This window comes from Protopterus annectens, chromosome 4.part0, assembly GCF_019279795.1.
Source record: "Protopterus annectens isolate FY-2018-M chromosome 4.part0, PAN1.0, whole genome shotgun sequence".
Classification (NCBI taxonomy): domain Eukaryota; kingdom Metazoa; phylum Chordata; order Ceratodontiformes; family Protopteridae; genus Protopterus; species Protopterus annectens.
The window spans coordinates 1,872,280,705-1,872,301,844 of NC_056733.1; positions in this window are offsets into that span (position 1 = coordinate 1,872,280,705).

The following is a 21,140-nucleotide window of genomic DNA, read 5'->3' on the forward strand; positions in this document are numbered from 1 at the left end:
TTGATTTTCCAAGTAGTTTAACACACCATGGTAACATTAGAACAACTAATACTAACAAGGGAGGTGATATAAACACCAACTTGATTTGCTCTATTGAAATGAGTGCTGATTGTCATCACATACAAAATTTAGTAAGGAAAAATTGGAGGGTCATTAAGGGAAACTTGGATCTTTCTGGCGTTTTAGGTGATCAACCATTTTTTGTATCAAGAAACAATTCTAGTTTAAAGAGAATTTTGGAATTTAACCCTGATGTTCTTCATCTCACATTGCTGCAGTCATAACCTGTGGGTAGTCCGCTGTCCTCGGTCGGCCCGAATACCAAAGTGTTAGGCTGGCGTCGGTCATGGTCGCTCAGATCTGACGTCAGTACGCCGTGGTACTAAAGCGCATGACCGACGCCATATCCTCAGTCTTTCTTGCCGCATGGTCCGAAGCAGAAGCAGCATTTGCAAGTGCCGTTCGGCGTCCTGAAATTTTCGTATTCTGAGTTTCAGACCGAAGACCAAGTTGGGCTAAGTACCCCGTTGGGGAATATTTTTGTCTTTTCTTGCCTCAGTTAAATCCGGATGTCAGAAAAAGTGAATTATTGTATTTCTTGTGGGAATACCTCATAGGGATTACCACTCTCTTTGTATTCCTTGCTTGGGGCCTGAGCACGACGTAGTCGGGTGTCGCTTTTGTGCTAGATTTAATAAGCGCACCATTAAACGCAGGTTAGATTGTGCTAGGCTTGTCTTCGGTAAGCGGTGTAACTACAATATGCCGTCGGATCCTCCGACGCCCGCTACCGCTAAGAAGCGTAAGGAAAAATCGTTAAAGTCCAAGCAGGATGAGTCGTCCGTTACTGACGCCGGTTCTTTAGAAACTACGGTGGAATCTGTGGATCCAGCCGAGGTTTCAGCTGAGTCTCAGGGGGAGCCTTTAATTTTGCAGGATGTGGCCTCTCAGGAGTCTGGTCAGGCTGAGGGGGCCTCTCAGGTCGCTGTAGTCCCTTCTTTGCATAAGGTGGTTAGGCCTTCTACTTCTGTCTCTAAGGTACCTTCTAAGGTCAGGCCTGGTTTGTCTTCCTCTGGCGTCAGCCCTAGTTCTGCAGGTTCTGTACCTAAAAAGCATATGCTGAAAATGGCAGAAGATTTGATTACCTTAATCAGGGGTTCTATGCCCCCTCCAGATAAGAGGCCTAGGTTGGAGCCAGAGGTGGAAGGATTGGAGCATTCCTCAGATTACTCTGAGTCTTCGGCTGAAGACATTCAGGATTTTCCTCCTTATTCTGATTCAGATGCAGAGGATTCTAGTCCTTCTGCTTCCCCTCCAGAGGATTTTTCTTTTTCTGAAACCCTGCATTCCATGAGGGAGCATTTTAAGTGGGAAGGTCAGGATTTCTCAGATTCTCGAAAGAGACTTAGGGAATTTTTGTTTTTACCACAGCATAGGCCCTTGGCTATACCCCCTGTTTTGGATGTTGTTCAGGATGTTTTCTCTGAAGCTTCCCTTAAACCTGATTCTTTGCCTCCTGCCCCGGTCAAGCCAGACAGGTATTACAGAGTGCCAGAGGCTCATAAATATTTGTACAAAAGCCCAAGAGCTGACCCAGAAACTATTAGCCAGGGACCTAAGGGTGTCAGGGCTTCTGTTGTAAAGAATCCAGTTCCTATGGATAAAGATTCTAGAGCTTTGGATAGGTGGGGTAAAAAAGTGTATACCTCTTCCACTCTAGCAATGAGGGCTTTGAATTGCCAGTTTCATATGCTGAAGTACCAGAATTTTCTTCTAAGTCAGTTAAAATCTAAGGTAGATGCTTTGGCAGAGGGCATAGAGTGTAAGGAATTGCAGGATTTAGTTCATGCCTCTGATCAGGTGGGTAAGCATTCTTTGCAGTGTGGTTTTGATGCTCTTCAGGCTTCTTCCAGGGTGGCTGCCACTGGATCAGTTATTCGTAGGCACGCCTGGCTTAAGGATCAGAACTTGTCGGAGCATGTTAAAGCACGAATTTTGGATGCTCCCCTTCAATCTGAAGTTCTGTTTGGTTCTCCTGTGGAGTCAGTTTTGAAGAAAATGGAAGACAAAGCTAAGTCTATGCAGACAGTTAAGGATTTTTTACAGGTGCAGCCCCCTAAGTTTAGCAGAAATTGGCCTACTAAGGGATGGGCTTATCCTTCTTCTGATTTACAGTCTAGGGGCAGATCTAGACGTGGTAGGGGCAGAGCTCATGCTCAGGGTTCTTTCAGGCCTAGGACGTGGAGTTCCCCTGCACAATCTTCAGGTGAGGGCAGGGGTCAGCCTTTTCGTAAACAGACCCAATGACCTGTATCTCCAGCTGCCAGATCCTTCCTGTCTGGCAGCTCCTCTGGGAGGAAAGTTGGCACTTTTCAGGCAAAATTGGCTTTTAGTCGCCCAGGACAAATGGGTGTTGGACATTATAGACCGAGGCTACAAGTTTTATTTTCACACCTTGCCTCCTTTCAAAGGTATGCCAGACGTTCCTCCTCAGCAAAAGTTGGAGGCTCACAAACAGATTTCTTTATTTTTAAAAATGGGGGCTATCCAGGGGGTCCCTCCGTCAGAAGTGGGCGTAGGATTTTATTCTCGCCTGTTTTTGGTACCAAAGAAAGGAAACCCTTGGAGGCCAATTCTGGACTTGTCTATTCTCAACACATACCTGGACATTCCCAAATTCAAGATGTTAACTTTGCAACAGCTTCTGTCTCTGCTAGGCAAAGATCACTGGATGGTAACTTTGGATCTCAAAGAGGTTTATCTTCACATTCCTATCAGGCCCAGCTGCAGGAGGTTCCTGCGTTTTCGGGCTGGCACTTTTATCAGTTCTCTGCATTGCCCTTTGGCTTATCTACTGCGCCCAGGGTGTTCACAAAAGTCCTAGCTCTGGTGATAGCCTTCTTAAGACTAAGGGGAATACAAATTTATCCTTATTTGGACGATTGCCTGATTCTTGCTCAAGACAAAGTCAAGTTACTTCACCATCTTCAGTATGTTATGACAGTGTTAAGGTGCCTAGGGTATTCTGTGAACGAAACAAAGTCCAGTCTAGTACCCTCTCAAGACATGTGCTTTCTGGGTGTGAGACTGAACACAGCCTCTCAGATGGCGTTTTTGACCCCGGACAAACGAAATCTTGCCCTTTACTTCCAGCAATTATCTCTACGGTCCAGGCTGACTGCAAGGACAGTCCTTCAGGCCTTGGGGTTCATGGCATCTTGTATTCTGGTGCTTCCCAATGCCAAACTGCATATGAGGAAGCTACAATGGTATCTCAAAAGTGTATGGACTCAACACTGCCATGATATGGACACTGTCATTCAGATAATACCTTGCATCCAAAGGGAATTCTTGTGGTGGGCTCAGGAATGTCACCTAAACAAGGGACTCTCTGTGACCCGACCAGAGGCGAGTCAGATCTTAACGACAGATGCCTCAGACATGGCTTGGGGAGCACACTTCAATGGGAAATGGGTTCAAGACAAGTGGCCTCCCAGACTACAACATTTGCATATCAACATGAAGGAGATGTTAGCAGTCCAATTTGCCCTGATGGCCTTCAAGGATCTACTTCAACCAGGACAGGTGTTGATTCAAACAGACAACACAACAGTCATGTGGTACATCAACAAGCAAGGGGGAACCCATTCGTACCCTCTTTGCAGACAAGCTATGATTTTGTGGGAGACTGCTCTCAGTTTGCACCTCACTCTTCAGGCAAGGTTTCTGCCGGGAGCACAGAACTCCTTGGCAGATGTTTTGAGCAGACAGATGGTGGATCCCCACGAGTGGAAATTGGATCCTCATGTATTTCAACAGTTGATGGTGGCTTGGGGAACTCCAGACATAGATCTGTTCGCTTCTCCACTAAATTTCCAACTGCCAAAGTTTTGCACAAAGCTGTTTCACCCAAAAGCTTGGAAAGTGGATGCTCTATCATTCAGTTGGAACAACCTTCACGTCTATGCCTTTCCTCCTCTGCCTCTTCTTCCCAAGGTGCTCTTGAAGGTCAGACAGGACAAGCCTTGCATGATTCTAATAGCTCCAGATTGGCCACATCAGCACTGGTACCCTCTGCTGAGGAGTTTAGTACGGGAGCCTCCTTGGCCTTTGCCATCAGTTCCACACCTTTTGTCCCAGGCAAGCAATCATTTCCGCAATGTCAAGATTCAGTCCCTGCATCTGACAGCTTGGCATATTCTGTTTTAGACCCTGGGGGGTCGCAGCTTCCACAACAAGTTTTGAATGTCATTTTGGAGGCCAGACAGCCTAGTACCAGGAAAGTTTATGCTGATAAATGGAGGAGATTTTTTCTTTGGAGCAAAACAAAGAGCTTTGATGTCTCTGTGCCTAATTTGAGTGTTTCACTTCAGTATCTTACAGAATTATTAGACAAGGGTTTGTCTTTCTCCTCTGTAAAAGTTCATGCTGCAGCCATTTCTGCTCACTATGACTGTGACCCTCCTTTATTCTCTCACCCTTTGTTTAAGCAATTTCTTAGAGGGGCAAAAAACATAAGACCCCCACGTAGAGCTCCTACTCCTTCCTGGGATCTCAATTTTGTTTTGGAAAAGCTCACTTTACCTCCTTTTGAACCTGCAGCTACTACGGAGTTGAAGTTTTTGTCTTGGAAGACTGCTTTTTTGTTGGCCATTACTTCTGCTAGAAGGGTATCTGAATTACAGGCTCTAATGGCAGTTGAACCCTTCTTGTTATTTCATAAGGATAGGGTCTCCCTGCGTACTAACCCTACTTTTATGCCTAAGGTCGTTTCTAATGTGGCATTAAACCAATCTATTCATTTGCCTACATTTTATGCTGATCCCCAAAATAAAGGGGAAAAAATTTTGCACTCTTTGGATATTCACAGGCAGTTGCGTTATTATTTGAGCAGAACCAAAGGGTTCAGGCAGTCTCAACAGTTTTATTTCTTTTGCTTTGGGTTCTCAGGGGAAACCTGTTTCAAAATAAACTATTTCTAAGTGGATTGGCCATTGTATTGCTTTTTGTTGTTCTCATCATGGTAAGGAGGTTCCGGCTGGAATCAGACCTCATTCCACTAGGGCGACTGCCACTTCTACTGCTTTTTTAAGGGGAGTAGCTACTAAAGATATTTTGGAGGCAGCTACTTGGAGTTCAGTGCACACTTTTTCTAAACATTACCATCTCCCTCTTTATTCCATATCTAGGGCTGGGTTTGCCACTGCAGTTTTACAGGGCATGTTAGCAGCTCCCAATGCTTTATGATTTTGCCAACCTCCCTTTACCTTTGCTTTGGGATTCTACCCACAGGTTATGACTGCAGCAATGTGAGATGAAGAACATAGTACAGTTTTGTACCTACCATAAATGTAGATGTTCAAGATCCACATTGCTGCAGTCAATTTACCCTCCCTCCTTCCCCTCTGTAGTTTGGGGTGGTTGTGTGGTTTGTGTTGTAAATATTGTTTCTACATGGGTGATTGGGTGTTTTTCCATTTTTGGCTATGGCCTTTCTTTTTAAGGCCTTCTGACATCTGGGGCAAGAAAGACTGAGGATATGGCGTCGGTCATGCGCTTTAGTACCACGGCGTACTGACGTCAGATCTGAGCGACCATGACCAACGCCAGCCTAACACTTTGGTATTCGGGCCGACCGAGGACAGTGGACTACCCACAGGTTATGACTGCAGCAATGTGGATCTTCGAACATCTACATTTATGGTAGGTACAAAACTGTACTTTTTCAGCAGCAGTACTACTAGTACTAAGAAAGGTATGCAGTGTTGCTACCAATGTAATATGTGTAGGTTTATTTCTGAAGGACCCTAAATCACAGTAGAAACTTATGACAGAACCTTGACAGTACCTAATTGTGTAAATTGCAACACTAAAGGTGTTATTTACATTAGTTTGTGCAATACCTGCCCAGCTTTTTATGTTGGGATGACAACTAGATTTCTTAGGACTCTTATTAGAGAGCACATTTATGGTATTAAAAAGAAAGATGTCACTAATGCACTCTCTAAGCATTCCACTGTTTGTTCTCCCTTCAAAAAATTCTTGTTTTCAGTTTTGGAAGTTTGCAAAACTGATATGACGGGGGGTGATTTTAAGAACTATATACAACAGAGGGAAACTATGTGGCAGATCAAATTAAAAGCTGACAAGTTTCCCTGGCTTAAACGACGCCATCAACATCAAATGTTTTTTAAAGCACAGGAAGCTACATGTCCATAAAAGGAATGGTACTACTACCTCTTTTTTTAATTAAAGAACACAGAGTTGATTTTAATTATTTACTTGTTAAATTGTTTAATTGATTAATTATTTGTCGGTGTATTTAAACTTGCATTGTGGTGTTTTTATTCATTCTGATGAAGTCTTTTGACGAAAGCGGAGAATTAAATTTCATTACGCTATTTGCTTCACTGTTTCTTTCATTCATATTGAAATTTGCCTCTCATTGCTGCATTCACCGTGGTGCTTTTTGTTTTCTTGATTTGGTTTTGGCATCTTGGTTGAACTGTCATTCATCCCGTGTCCCTTTTCCTGAAAAAAAAAAGTGAGTTGCTGGTTTACAGTCAGATGCTTCTGTCTGGGTGGGGAAGTAGCATGTTGGAATGTGCTCACCAAATAGAACCTGTGGACAGATGTTCCTCATGTTTCACTGTTAGTCATCACCTGTGGGTTATCCCTGCTCTGGTAGCCCTCGGCCGGCCTGAATACCAGAGTCAATGATGTTCTTCGTCTTCCCTTGCTGCAGTCCTGACAATTGGGTATAGTCCGCGTCCCAGTCGGCCCGAATACCAGAGTATAAGGCTGACGTCGGTCATGGCGCCTTAGACTGACGTCAGTACGTCAGGGTACTAATGCGCATGACCGACGTCATTTCCTCAGTCTTTTTTGCCGCATGGTCCGATGCAGAAGCAATTTTGCGAGTGCAGGTTGGCGTTCTGAGATTTTCCGAAACCGGAGTTTCAGACCGAAAACAGAGTTGGCTAAGTAACCCGTTGGGAACATTTTGGTTTTTCTTGCCTCAGTATTTAACCGGATGTCAGAAAAAGTGAATAACTGTATTTCTTGTGGGAAGCAGATACCGCATAGGGATTATCATACATTGTGTATACCTTGTTTAGGGCCTGAGCACGACGTTGTTGGTTGCCGCTCTTGTGCTAGATTTAACAAGCGCACTATTAAGAGGAGGCTTGATTGTGCTAGGTTAGTGTTTGGGAAGCGTTGCAATTATACTATGCCGTCGGATGCTCCGGCGCCTGCTTCATCTAAGAAGCGCAAGGACAAAACAGTGAAGTCTAGGGGTGAGGAACCGGCAGTCCCGGACGTCGGTCCTTTAGAAGGCTCAGGGGAGCCAGAGGTTTTGCCAGGAGTCTCTATGGAGTCTCAGGCAGATACTTTACTGTTACAGGATGTGCCCTCTCAGGAGGTAGGCCAGGCTGAGGGGGCTTCTCAGGTAGCTGTTCTTCCCTCTCTTCCCAAGGTAGTTAGGGCCTCTCCTTCTGTTGCCAAAGCTTCTTTTAGAGGAAGGCCAAGTTCAGCTTCTGTAGGGGCTGCTCCTAGCATTTCGGGCTCTGTGCCTAAGAGACATATGCTTAAAATGGCAGAAGATTTGATTACTCTGATTAGAGGTTCTATGCCCCCACCTGATAAGAGGCCTAGGGTGGAACAGGAGTTTGATAGTTTTGAACAGTGTTCACAGGCTTCAGAGTCTTCTGTGGAAGACTTGCAAGAGTTCCCTACTTATTCTGATTCTGATGTGGATGATTCCACTCCTTCAGCTTCTCCTCCTGAGGATTTTTCATTTTCAGAGACTCTTCACTCCATGAGGGAGCACTTTAAATGGGAAGGCCAAGATTACTCTGACTCCAGAAAAAGGCTTAGGGAATTCTTGTTTTGCCCCAGCATAGGCCCTTAGCTATTCCTCCTGTGTTGAATGTGGTGGAGGATGTTTTTGCAGAGGCTTCTCTGAACCCTGATTCCTTGCCTCCTGCTCCTGTTAAGCCTGATAGGTATTATAGGGTGCCCGAAGCTCATAAGTATTTGTTTGAGTCCCAGGGCGGACCCAGAAACTGTTTCTCAGGGGCCTAAAGGTGTTAAAGCTTCTGTGGTTAAAAATCCTGTACCCTCTGATAAAGAGGCAAGGGCTTTGGATAGGTGGGGTAAGAAAGTATATACTTCTTCCACTCTAGCCATGAGGGCGTTGAACTGTCAGTTTCATATGCTGAAATATCAGAATTATCTCCTTTCACAATTGAAATCTAAGGTGGATGCTTTGGCGGAAGGTATTGAGTGTAAAGAATTGCTGGATTTGGTTCATGTGTCTGAACAAGTGGGTAAGCATTCTTTGCAGTGTGGTTTTGATGCTGTTCAGGCCTCCTCGAGGGTGGCTGCTACTAGTTCTGTTCTTCGCAGACATGCATGGTTGAAGGATCAGAATTTAGCTGAGCATGTTAAGACCAGGATTTTGGATGCTCCTTTACAGTCTGATGTGTTGTTTGGACCGCCTGTGGAAGCAGTTTTAAAGAAAATGGAGGACAAAGCTAAGTCTATGCAGACTGTTAAAGATTTTTGCAGGTGCAGCCTCCGGTTTAGTAGAAATTGGCCTGCTAAGGGGTGGACATATCCTGCTTATGGTTCCCAGTCTAGGGGTAGGCCTAGGCGTGGTAGGGGCAGGGCTCAAGGTTCGTTTAGGCCTAGATCAGACAGTTCACCTGCTCAGACTTCTGGTGAGGGCAGGGGTCAGTCCTTTCGTAAGCAGAACCAATGACCTGCCTTTTCAGCTGCCAGTGGACTCTCGTCTGGCAGCTCCTTTGGGAGGAAGATTGTCTCTTTTCAAAGAAAATTGGGATTTAATCACTCAAGACAGATGGGTGCTGGATATCATTCATCACGGTACAGATTTTATTTCCACACAATGCCCCTTTCAAAGGCATGCCAGATGTTCCTCCTCCACAAAGAAAAGAGGCTCACAAGCAAGTTTCTCAGTTACTCCAGATAGGGGCTATTCAGCCAGTCCCTGTATCAGAAAGGGGCTTCGGATTTTATTCTCGCCTGTTCCTAGTACCAAAGAAGGGGAACACGTGGAGACCAATTTTGGATTTATCTATCCTCAACACTTATCTGGACATTCCCAAGTTCAAGATGTTGGCGTTACAGCAACTGTTACCTCTGCTGGGCAAGGATCACTGGATGGTAACTTTGGATCTCAAGGAAGCTTACCTTCATGTGCCCATAAGGCTAAGTTGCAGAAAGTATCTGCGGTTTCGAACTGGAGATTTTCATTATCAGTTCTCTGCATTGCCCTTTGGCTTATCTACTGCCCAGAGTATTCACAAAGGTTCTGGCTCCAGTGATAGCTTACTTCAGGCTTCAAGGCATTCAAATTTATCCTTACTTGGGCGACTGCCTGATTCTGGCTCAAGAAAAGGAACACCTTCTACAGCATCTGGAATATGTCATAGCAGTGCTAAGATGCCTAGGGTATTCTGTGAACGAAATAAAGTCCAGTCTAGTACCCTCTCAAGACATGTGCTTTCTGGGTGTGAGACTGAATACAGCAGCCCAGATGGCCTTTTTAACCCGGACAAACAAAAGAGTCTGTCACTTTACTTCCATCAACTATCTCATCAGTCCGTGCTGACTGCAAGGACAGTCCTTCAAGCATTAGGGTTCATGGCATCTTGTATTCTGGTGCTTCCCAATGCCAAACTGCATATGAGGAAGCTGCAATGGTATCTCAAAATGTATGGACACAGCACTGCCAAGATTTGGACACTGTCATTCAAATAATACCTTGCCTTCAAAAGGAATTCTTGTGGTGGGCTCAGGAATGTCACCTAAACAAGGGACTCTCTGTGACCCGGCCAGAGGCGAGTCAGATTTTAACGACAGATGCCTCGGACACTGCTTGGGAGCTCATCTAAATGGAAAGTGGATACAAGACAAGTGGCCTGCCAGACTACAGCATCTACATATCAACATGAAGGAGATGTTAGCAGTCCAGTTTGCATTGATGGCGTTCAAGGAGTTACTTCTTCCAGGGCAGGTGTTGATTCTGACAGACAACACAACTGTCATGTGGTACATCAACAAGCAAGGGGAACACATTCTTATCCTCTATGCAGGCAAGCAATGATTTTATGGGAGACTGCGTTAAGCCTGCAACTGACTCTTCAGGCAAGGTTTCTGCCAGGAGCACAGAACTCCTAGCAGATGTATTAAGCAGACAAATCATGGATCCCCACGAGTGGAAACTGGATCTTCATGTATTTCAGAAATTGACAGTGTCATGGGGAACTCCAGACATAGATCTGTTCGCTTCTCCACTAAACCACCAGCTGCCAAAGTATTGCACAAAGGGGTTTCATCACACAGCTTGGAAAGTGGATGCTCTGTCTTTCAGTTGGAAAAACCTTCATGTCTATGCCTTTCCACCTCTACCTCTTCTTCCAAAGGTATTACTAAAGGTCAGACAGGACAGGCCAAGGATGATTTTGATAGCTCCAGATTGGCCTCGGCAACACTGGTACCCACTTCTAAGGAGTCTTGTAAAGAAGCCTCCATGGCCTTTACCTCTGATTCCTCATCTGTTATCTCAGAAGGACGGTCATCTGCTCAATGTCAAGCTTCAATCTCTTCATCTCACAGCTTGGCATATTCTGTGTTGAAGCATGGTAGGTCTCAGCTTCCTCAACAAGTTTTAAATGTGATTATGGAAGCTAGAAGGCCTAGTACTAGGAGAGTGTACGCAGAAAAATGGAAGAGATTTTTATTTTGGAGTACAGCAAAGAATTTGGAGATTTCAGAGCCTAATTTGAGTGTGGCTCTTCAATATCTTACTGAATTATTGGACAAAGGTTTGTCCTTCTCTTCCATAAAGATTCATGCTGCAGCAATTTCAGCTCACTATGATTGTGACCCACCTTTGTTTTCGCATCCTTTGTTCAAGCAGTTTCTTAGAGGGCAAAGAATATAAGACCCCACGTAGAGCTCCTACTCCTGCTTGGGATCTCAATTTTGTGTTGGAAAAACTTACTCTACAACCTTTTGAGCCTGCAGCTACTGCTGAATTGAAATATTTGTCATGGAAGACTGCTTTTCTGTTGGCTATTACTTCTGCAAGAAGGGTGTCTGAGTTGCAGGCCCTTATGGCAGTAGAGCCCTTTTGATTTTCCATAAGGACAGGGTATCATTACGTACTAATCCTTCCTTTATGCCTAAGGTGGTTTCTAGTGTGGCTTTAAACCAAACTATTCATTTGCCTACGTTTTTGCAGATCCTCAAAATAAAGGGGAAAAGATTTTGCACACTTTAGATGTACACAGGCAATTGCGTTATTATTTGAGCAGGACTAAAGATTTTAGGCAGTCTCAGCAGTTACTTGTTTCTTTTGCTTTGAGTTCACAGGGCAAGCCTGTGTCAAAACAAACTATTTCTAGGTGGATTGGCTTTTGCATTGCATTTTGTTATTCCCATCATGGCAAAGAGGTTCCAGCTGGGATTAGGCCTCATTCCACTAGGGCTACTGCCACTTCAACAGCATTTCTAAGGGGGGTGGCAACTAAGGATATTCTGGAAGCAGCTACTTGGAGTTCAGTGCATACTTTCTCTAGGCATTATCACCTGCCTATATACTCTAAGACTAGAGCTGGTTTTGCCACAGCTGTTTTACAAGGCATGTTGTCAGCTCCTGCTACTTTATAATTTGCCAGCCTCCCTTACCTCTGCTTTGGGATTCTACCCAATTGTCAGGACTGCAGCAAGGGAAGGCGAAGAACATAGTACAGTTTTGTACCTACCATAAATGTAGATGTTCGAGGATTCCCTTGCTGCAGTCCAATTTACCCTCCCTCCTTCCCCTCTGTGTTTCAGGGTGGTTGTGTAGGTGAGTTTACATGCTTATATTTTTTGTATATATTACTGTATATATTGTACATGTTTTTTGGTGCAGGTTGTTTTTGGGACTTGTCTTTTTGGGTCTTCTGACATCTGGGGCAAGAAAAGACTGAGGAAATGGCGTCGGTCATGCGCATTAGTACCCTGACGTACTGACGTCAGCCTTATACTCTGGTATTCGGGCCGACTGGGACGCGGACTATACCCAATTGTCAGGACTGCAGCAAGGGAATCCTCGAACATCTACATTTATGGTAGGTACAAAACTGTACTTTTTTGTGCACCGGCTGACGTCAGGTTGTTGGTACTATAAAGCAAGGCAGTCGACGTCATTACATCAGTCTTTCTTACCGTGGAGCCCGTAGCATAAGCAGTTCACATGAGTCTGTTGCTACCAGAAGTGGAATTTCAGCAGAAAACGTCTAAAGCTAAGTGCCCCGTTGGGGACCCTTTTTTCTTGCTCTAACCGATGTCTGAAAAAGTTAACAATTGTCTCGCCTGTGGAAAGCAGATCCCACACTGAGACTTCCATTCTTACTGCATCACTTGTTTATGCCCAGACCGCGACGTCCCTCATTGCTGGTTCTGTGCCCTCTTTAATGTGAGAACCATTTGCTGTAGAGCTATTTTTTGTAGACAGTTATTTTCGGATTCCATCTTTGAATTCCGATATGGTGTCAGTCAGCCAACAATCCGCCGACATTCTGAAAAAACGTAAAGATAGACAGTCCAGACGAGGCTAACCTTCCGACAACGCTACTGCTGGGCAGGTCGTCAGTTCTCCGGAATTCAGTGAGGTGCTTTCGCCGCCCCTGATGCCTGACTTGCTTTCTACGTAGGCCTCTGCCAAGACCCCTTAGAAGTCTGGTATGCCACAGAAATCCACTTCGTCTTCCAAGCCTTTGGCTGTGTCTGCCTCAGTTGGGTCTGGAGCCGTGACGCAGGCACCAGCTTCCGAGGAGGCTGTTCGCACTACCGAGTCTAGACAAAAACTGACGTCTTCTCTTCTGACTACAGTTTCTCAGAGACCAACGGATTCTCTCAGGCCTCAAAGCCAGGCCACTCCTAGGAAATCTGCTTCTAGCCACCATCTTGCTACTGCTCCCCCACCCCAAGCTCAAGTGCTTAAAATGGCAGAGGATCTCATCTCCCTTATCCGAGGTACTCAAGCTCCCACTCCAGAAAGGAAAAGGCTTCCGTCTCCAGAAATTGACAGACCAAGAGTCTGAGGAATCTGACTATTCTACCTTTGAAGAGTAACAACAGACCTTAACTGTTTGACGATTCAGATGCAGAAGAATCCATCCCCTCTGCCTCCCCTCCAGAGGACCTCTCCTTTGGAGAAATCCTTCACTCCCTCAGGGAACATTTTTAGTGGGAGTCTCAGGACTACCCTCAGTCAAAGAAACAGCTTAGAGAGTTTCTGGACCTGCCCCAGCACAGACCCTTTGCCATCCCACCTGTTCAAGAAGTGGTGGATGATGATTTCCTTGAATCCAGTTTAGGCCCTGATGCTCTGCCTCCTGCTCCAGCTAAACCTGACAGGTACTACAGAGTACCGGATTCTCTCAGATACTTGTACAGGAACCCTGCTGCAGACCCGAAGGTCATTACACAGGGACCCAAAGGAGCTATGACTAGTTCTGCCAAGAATCCTCTTCCTTCTTACAGACTCCAGAGCTCTGGACAGATGGGGGTAAGAAAGTATACATCTCTGCAACCTTAGCTATCGGAACACTCAAGTTGTCAGTTCCATATGTTAAAATATCAACAACACACTGTGGAACAATTAAAACAGAAGATTTTTACTTTTCCTGATTGTGCCAACTCAAAAAGAGCTGACAGAATTACTACACCCTGCTCGTCAAGTGGCCAGGCATTCATTATAATGTGGGTATGATGCCCTAGAAAACTCGAGCAGGGCAGCAGTGACAGGATCTGTTATTAAAAGATATGCATGGCTGAAGGAACAACCTCTCCCTGATAATGTCCAGTTTAAACTTATTGATGTACCCCTAGATAAGGAACGTCTGTTTGGGGAAAAAGCAGAAGAGGTGCTTTAAAAAGATGGAAGACAAAGCAAAATCTGTGCAAACAGTAAAAGATTTCTTTCAAGTTCAACCGCCCAGATTCAGCAGGAACTTCCCCTCTAAGCACTGGGCCTTACCTGCACCCAGCAGACAAGGCCAAAGGAGGGGCAGGACATACGGACCCCTATCCCATAGCCAGCAAAGAACTAAACAATGGACCACTTCCGCCTCTAAGTCGGGGAGTTCTAAGCCAGACTTCTGTGGTAAGCACTCACAATGACTCTCCCTCCCCCTCTTCCCTCCTTTCACTCATCTGAATCTAGGAGGAAGGCTCACCCTCTTCAAGGACAATTGGGTTTCTATAACCAAGGACCAATGGGTATTAAAAATAATTTCTCAGGGATATAGATTCTCCTTCTACGAACTCCCAATTCCAAGAGTGTACCCAGACCTCCCCCAAACCACTGTGCAGAGGCATTAAAACAGGTAAAAACACTAATTTCCCAAGGAGCAGTAGAACCTGTCCCTCCGGATCAGACAGGAAAAGGTTTGTACTCCAGACTATTCCTTGTTTCCAGAAAAGAGGGCACTTTGTGCCCCATCCTGGATCTATCCAAACTGAACACCACCTTGGTGGTCCCCAGATTCAAAATGCTAACATTGCAGAAGCTACTGCCTATGTCCACACAAAATGCCTGGCTGGTGACCCTAGACCTAAAAGATGCCTACCTCCAGAATCCCCATCAGGGAATCGTGCAGAAAATTCCTGCGCTTCAGAGCAGGCAATCAACACTTTCAGTTCTCTGCACTGCCCTTTGACTTATCTACTGCTCCCAGAGTATTCACCAAATGCTTAGCCTGGCTATAGCATTCTGCAGAGAAAGAAATATACAGGTTTACCCTTACCTGGATAACTGCCTCACTCAGGAGAACAACAAAGAAAAGTTGCTCCAGGATCTTCTCTTTGTCAAAAAAACTCCTAACTTCCCTAGGGTTCACCATCAACGAGAAAAAAATCAAAGCAAAACCCCACCAGGAAAATTGTTTTCCTGGGAGCTGTGCTAGACACAGCAACCCTAATGGCCTTCCTATCCCCAGAAAAGCAAAGCTTCTTGCCTCTCTACTTGACCCAGCTGGCTTCCAGAAGTCACCTCACTGCGAGGAAGTTCCTGCAAGCCCTGGGATACATGTCATCTTGAATCCTTCTCATCCCTCTCGCCAGGCTTCACATGAGAAAGCTTACGTGGTACTTGGTGTCAGCACTGTCAGTCCCTAGAGGCCACTCTCCTACTGATCCCTTCCATAAGGGGTGAATTTCTCTGGTGGGCAGAGGCCTGTGCCATGAACAAGGGTTTTCATTTCATCCTCTGCCCTTCCAGCCAGACAATCCACGACAGACTCCTCAGACGTAGCTTGGGGTGCTCACCTAGCAGGCAGGTGTACCCAAGGCCTCTGGAATGCCCAGCAACTTCACTTGCAATTCAACCAGAAATAAATGATGGCAGTGCAAAATGCTCTGACTTCTTTCCAACCCCATCTCAGGCCAGAGGTCCTCCTTATAAAAACAGACAACACCACAGTAATGTGGTAAATCAACAAGCAGGGGGGCACCCAATCTTAACCCCCCCCCCCTCTGCAGGTTAGCCTATTTGCAAAAAAAAAAAGCCTCTCTTTCCCCTTTTTCCATCTTCCTATCTGTGATTGTGTATGGGTGTTTTGTTCCCTTACCATGACTAAGATACCCAAGCCAGAGTTCAGAAAATGCACCTGGTGTGGGCAGAAGCTTCCCCCTTCTGACAGCCGCACTCTGCTTGGTGTGCTTAGGCATTCCCCACTTAGACAGCGACAGGAGGAACAAATTGATCCTCAGGGACCTCCTGCTCCCGCTTCCTCTGCCTTGGCTTCTGGGACTCAAGCTCCCACTGCAAGGTCCGGGGACTGGGAGAAGCATAAGCACCAGGGCAGGCCTAGGAAGAGGTCCCCCAACCATGCTACCGAGCCTGTGCTCTCTTCTGCTCTGATCACCATGATGTCCTTCATGGATGCATCTGCAGTCATAACAAATGGGTTGTCCTGTCGTCAGGCAGCCCTTCGGTCGGCCGGATTCGGCTGATGTCGCACTTCACCCGACGTCATCTCTGCTGGTCTTCGGGTATAAAGGCATCAGCCGACGCCATTTTCCTCAGTCTTTCTTGCCGTGTGGCGCCCGAAGCAGAAGCTGTTCGCAAGTGCCGGTCGGTCAGATCCAGAGATTACTACTACCGAATACTACTTCGAAGACTTCTAAAAAGCTAAGTACCCCGTTGGGGACTCTTTCTTGCCTCAGCCGATGTCAGAAAAAGTCAGTAACTGTTTAACTTGTGGGAAACAAATACCTCATAAAGATTTCCACTCTTACTGTTTGCCTTGCTTAGGCCCAGACCACGACGTAGCAGCCTGTTCGGCCTGTGCTTCCTTCAACCGACGAACGCTTAGGCGTCGGAGTTTGCTGAACAGTTTTTCGGCTCAGATTTTGCGTACATTATGCAGTCGGATCCTCCGACTACCCAAATTGTTAAAACGCCAAAGAAAAGACCGACACTCGCGGTCCGCGGTTTCGGCCGAAACCACGGTTAAGCAAGCCGCAAGTGTCTCTGTTTCGGCCGAAACCGAGAAAACTGGTCAAACTTCAGCCGAATCCATGACTACTACTGAGACTCCTGCTACCTTACCTGAATCAGCGTCAGAAATTTTGCCTACAACTGTGGTTCCTACTGATTTATCAGACACCATCCCTTTGGATATCTCTACCCCAGCACGTGGTGCTGCTAGGCCTCCTGCAGCCATGTCTATTAAGGCCTTTGCTAGGGCTAAAGCAGCCAAATCAGCTAAATCAGTGCCTGTTAAACCACCCTCACTCAGGCCCACTTCTAGTTCACAAATGCTTACTCTGGCAGAAGATTTAATATCCTTAATTAGGGGATCCCAATCTCACCCAGACAGGGCCTCTCAGCCCCCAGAAAAGAGACCTAGAACAGAGCCCCCCCCAAGCCTGTGTCCTCTGATGATTCTGCGGATGACTCAGACATTACAGACCAGCCAGAGGCTCCTTTTTCCAATTATGAAGATTCAGATGCTGAAGAATCCATTCCAGCTGCCTCTCCACCAGAGGAATTCTCCTTTGGGGTAACCTTACATGCCATGAGAGAACAATTCCAATGGCAGGGACAAGATTTCTCAGATTCAAGAAAAAGGCTTAGGACTTTCCTGCACTTACCACAACATAGGCCCTTAGCTATACCTCCTGTCCTGTCTGTTGTGGACGATGCATTTAATGATGTCTGCACTGCACCTGATTCTTTACCTCCAGCCCCTGCCAAACCGGATAGATTTTACAGGGTGCCAGACACTCATCACCACCTATACAAGGCCCCACTTGCAGACCCCGAAACTATATCCCAGGGGCCTAAGGCAGTAGCCTCGACCACAGCAAAAACCCTATTCCTCTGAAAGGGAATCCAGGTCCTTAGAGATGGGGAAAAAGTCTACACCTCTGCTACTCTCTCAGCTAGAGCTTTAAACTGTCAGTTTCACATGATCCAATACCAAGAGTTTATGCTTGATCAGTTAATTAAAAAGCTGTCCTCTGATGAATCTGTAGATAAAAAATATGTATTAGAAATGGTGAATAACATCCAACAGGTTAGTAACCATTCTTTAAAATGTGGCTATGATGCACTGGAGGCTTCATTTAGATCAGCCATGACGGGCACAGTGATAAGAAGGCATGCATGGTTGAAAGAACAGGTCTTACCGGATCATGTTAAAGCTAAGCTATTGGATGCTCCTATGGATAAGGCCAGTCTATTTGGGGAACCTGCCCAGCAGGTAATGAAGAAAATGGAAGAGAGGGCAAAATCTGTACAAACAGTTAAAGATTTCCTACAGGTTCAGCCCCCAATGTTTAGCAGGAACTGGCCTGCCAAAAATTGGTCCTTTCCTGACTCCACAAGATCACAAAGGGGCAGGAACAGACGCTCTAGGGGCAGGAATCAATCCAGAGGAGGTGCCTACAGAGGACGACAGTGGCAAGGCAATAACCGAGGCACAGACACAACCACTGCCACTGCAACAGGACAAACACAGTGACTTGGCTCTGACTCCGCCTACCAGGGAGCAAATAGCAGCACCATTAGGCGGAAAGTTAGCCTTATTCTCGAAAAATTGGCACTATATCACAAAAGACAAGTGGATTTTGCAAACCATAGACCAAGGCTACGGTTCCACTTCCACACTTTACCAGTAAAAGAGGAATGCCAAACCTGCCCCAAATCAAAAAATAGAAGCCCTGCACCAGATAGCGGAATTAATAAAGATGAGAGCTGTGGAAAGAGTACCAATAACAGAACAGGGCAAAGGATTCTACTCCAGACTCTTCCTAGTACCAAGAAAAGAAAAACTGGAGACCTATTCTAGACCTGTCCATCTTAAACACATACATCATCGTCCCAAAATTCAAAATGCTGACCCTACAGCAACTTCTTCCCATGCTGGGCAAGGAGTGTTGGCTGGTAACTCTAGATCTCAAGGAGGCATACCTGCATGTCCCCATTCGACCAAATTGCAGAAGATACCTCAGATTTCTTGCAGGATCAGAGCATTATCAATTCTCAGCATTGCCCTTTGGCTTATCTACTGCGCCCAGAGTATTCACAAAATGCCTGGCATCAGTAATTGCTCACTGCAGAGTACAGGGAATTCAAATTTATCCATACCTGGACGACTGCCTGATACAAGCGGACAACAAAAGCAAGCTGACAACAGATTTACAAAGGGTCATTTACTTGCTACAAGCCCTGGGATACACAGTCAATTTACAAAAGTCAAGACTGATACCATCCCAGACAAGAACCTTCTTATGCTGAATTGGACACAGTAAAGCAAATGGCATTCCTAACTGCAGAAAAACAAAAAGAGCTCCCTCTTTACTTCTTGGCATTAACAAAGCAGAACAAACTAACAACAAGAAAAGTTCTGCAGGCCTTGGGCTTCATGGCATCATGCATAATCTTGGTCCCACATGCCAGACTGCATATGAGAAAGTTACAGTGGTACCTAAAGAATTTATGGTCTCAACACAGGCACAGCTTAGAAACAGAAATACCACTAATCCCATGCTTAAAACAGGAGTTCCTATGGTGGGCTCGGGCATGCCAGTCAAACCCAGGCTTACCCTTCCACAACTTTCGAGCAAACCAAACCATCACAACGGACGCCTCAGACCTAGGATGGGGGGCACACATGCTGGACAAATGCGTACAAGGACTGTGGACTCAGGACCAGCTGCACCTGCACATAAACCAAAAAGAAATGCTGGCAGTAAAACTGGCAATCCTAAAATTCAGATCATTCCTCAAAGAAGGCCATTTGATGTTAAGGACAGACAACACCACAGTCATGTGGTACATCAACAAACAGGGAGGCACTCATTCTTACCCCCTATGCAGAATGACTTTGGAATCTGGCTCTCAGCTACAACATCCAGTTACAGGCAATATTTGTACCGGGAAAAGAGAACACCCTAGCAGACATTTTAAGCAGAACCACCTCGGATGCTCACGAATGGATGCTACACCCGGACATCTTCAAGGCCATCACAAAGAAATGGGGAATGCCTCAAATAGATCTATTCGCTTCCCCACAAAATCACCAGCTCAAAAAATTCTGCACAAGGACATTCCACCCACTTGCATGGAAGGTGGACTCTCTATCCTTCACCTGGAAAGGCCTGACAGCATATGCATTTCCACCTCTTCCCTTGATGCACAAGGTACTACTGAAAATCAAAGAGGAACGTCCAAGGATAATTCTGATAGCTCCGAACTGGCCAAGACAGCACTGGTACCCATTGCTGAGGAACATGTCTCGGGAGAAAATGTGGTCAATACCCCTGATGCCTCTGATGTTAACTCAGAACAACTACAACATCATACATCCAAACCTAAAAACCTTGCAACTGACTGCCTGGAACATCACATAGCAGTAACTAACCCAGACCTTTCACAAAGGGTTAAAGACATTATCCTTGAAGCCCGCAGACCTTCAACAAGAAGGAACTATGCATGAAAATGGAAAAGGTTCGTCATTTGGAGTACTGAAAGAGGAAAAGATGTGTCGAACATAGATATTGCTAACATTCTGGAGTACTTGGCAGAGCTTCTACATACAGGCCTGTCCTATTCCTCCAAGATACATGCATCAGCTATTTCAGCAGAATACAGCTTTGATCCTCCTGTCTTTTCATATCCTCTACCCAGGCAGTTCCTCAGAGGGATCAAGAATGTAAAACCTCCTAGGAAACCACCATTACCAGCATGGGACTTGAATTTTGTACTAGAAAAGTTGACACTCCCTCCGTTTGAACCAGCAGCAACAGCAGATCTACAACACCTGTCATGGAAAACTGCTTTCCTACTGGCTATTACTTCAGCAAGGAGGGTTTCGGAACTACAGGCCTTAATGGCAGTGCAACCCTTCCTAATCTTCCATCAAGATAGGGTGTCCATGAGGACTAATCCTACATTTATGCCTAAGGTGGTATCCAGAGTGTCTTTAAACCAGGCAATCCACCTACCTACCTTCTTTCCCAATCCACAAAACAGAGGTGAAAGAATAATGCATACCTTGGATGTGCATAGACAATTACGCTACTACCTGGACAGAACCAAAGGTAATAGAAAAACTGACCAGCTCTTTGTAGCATATGCAACAGGAAGGGAAGGAAAAGCAATTTTCAAACAGACAGTCTCCAAATGGATAGGAAATTGCATAAGATTCTGTTACTCCTACCATGGAAAACCAATTCCACAGAACATAAGACCTCACTCTACAAGGGCTACAGCCACTACCACAGCTTTCTTAAGAGGAGTGGCAACCAAGGACATTATTGAGGCGGCTACTTGGACCTCCGTGCATACATTTGCCAAGCATTATAATTTACCTCTATATTCTAGATCCCGAGCAGGGTTTGCCACTGCTGTACTGCAAGGGATCCTGACTACACCATAATTTTTATTCCTCCTCCCCTAGTTGGCTATGGTATTCTATCCATTTGTTATGACTGCAGATGCATCCATGAAGGACATAGTACAGTTTTGTACCTACCATAAATGTAGATGTCCGAACTGGATAGCATCTGCAGTCAGGATTACCCTCCCTCCTTCCCCTGTGTGGTACTCC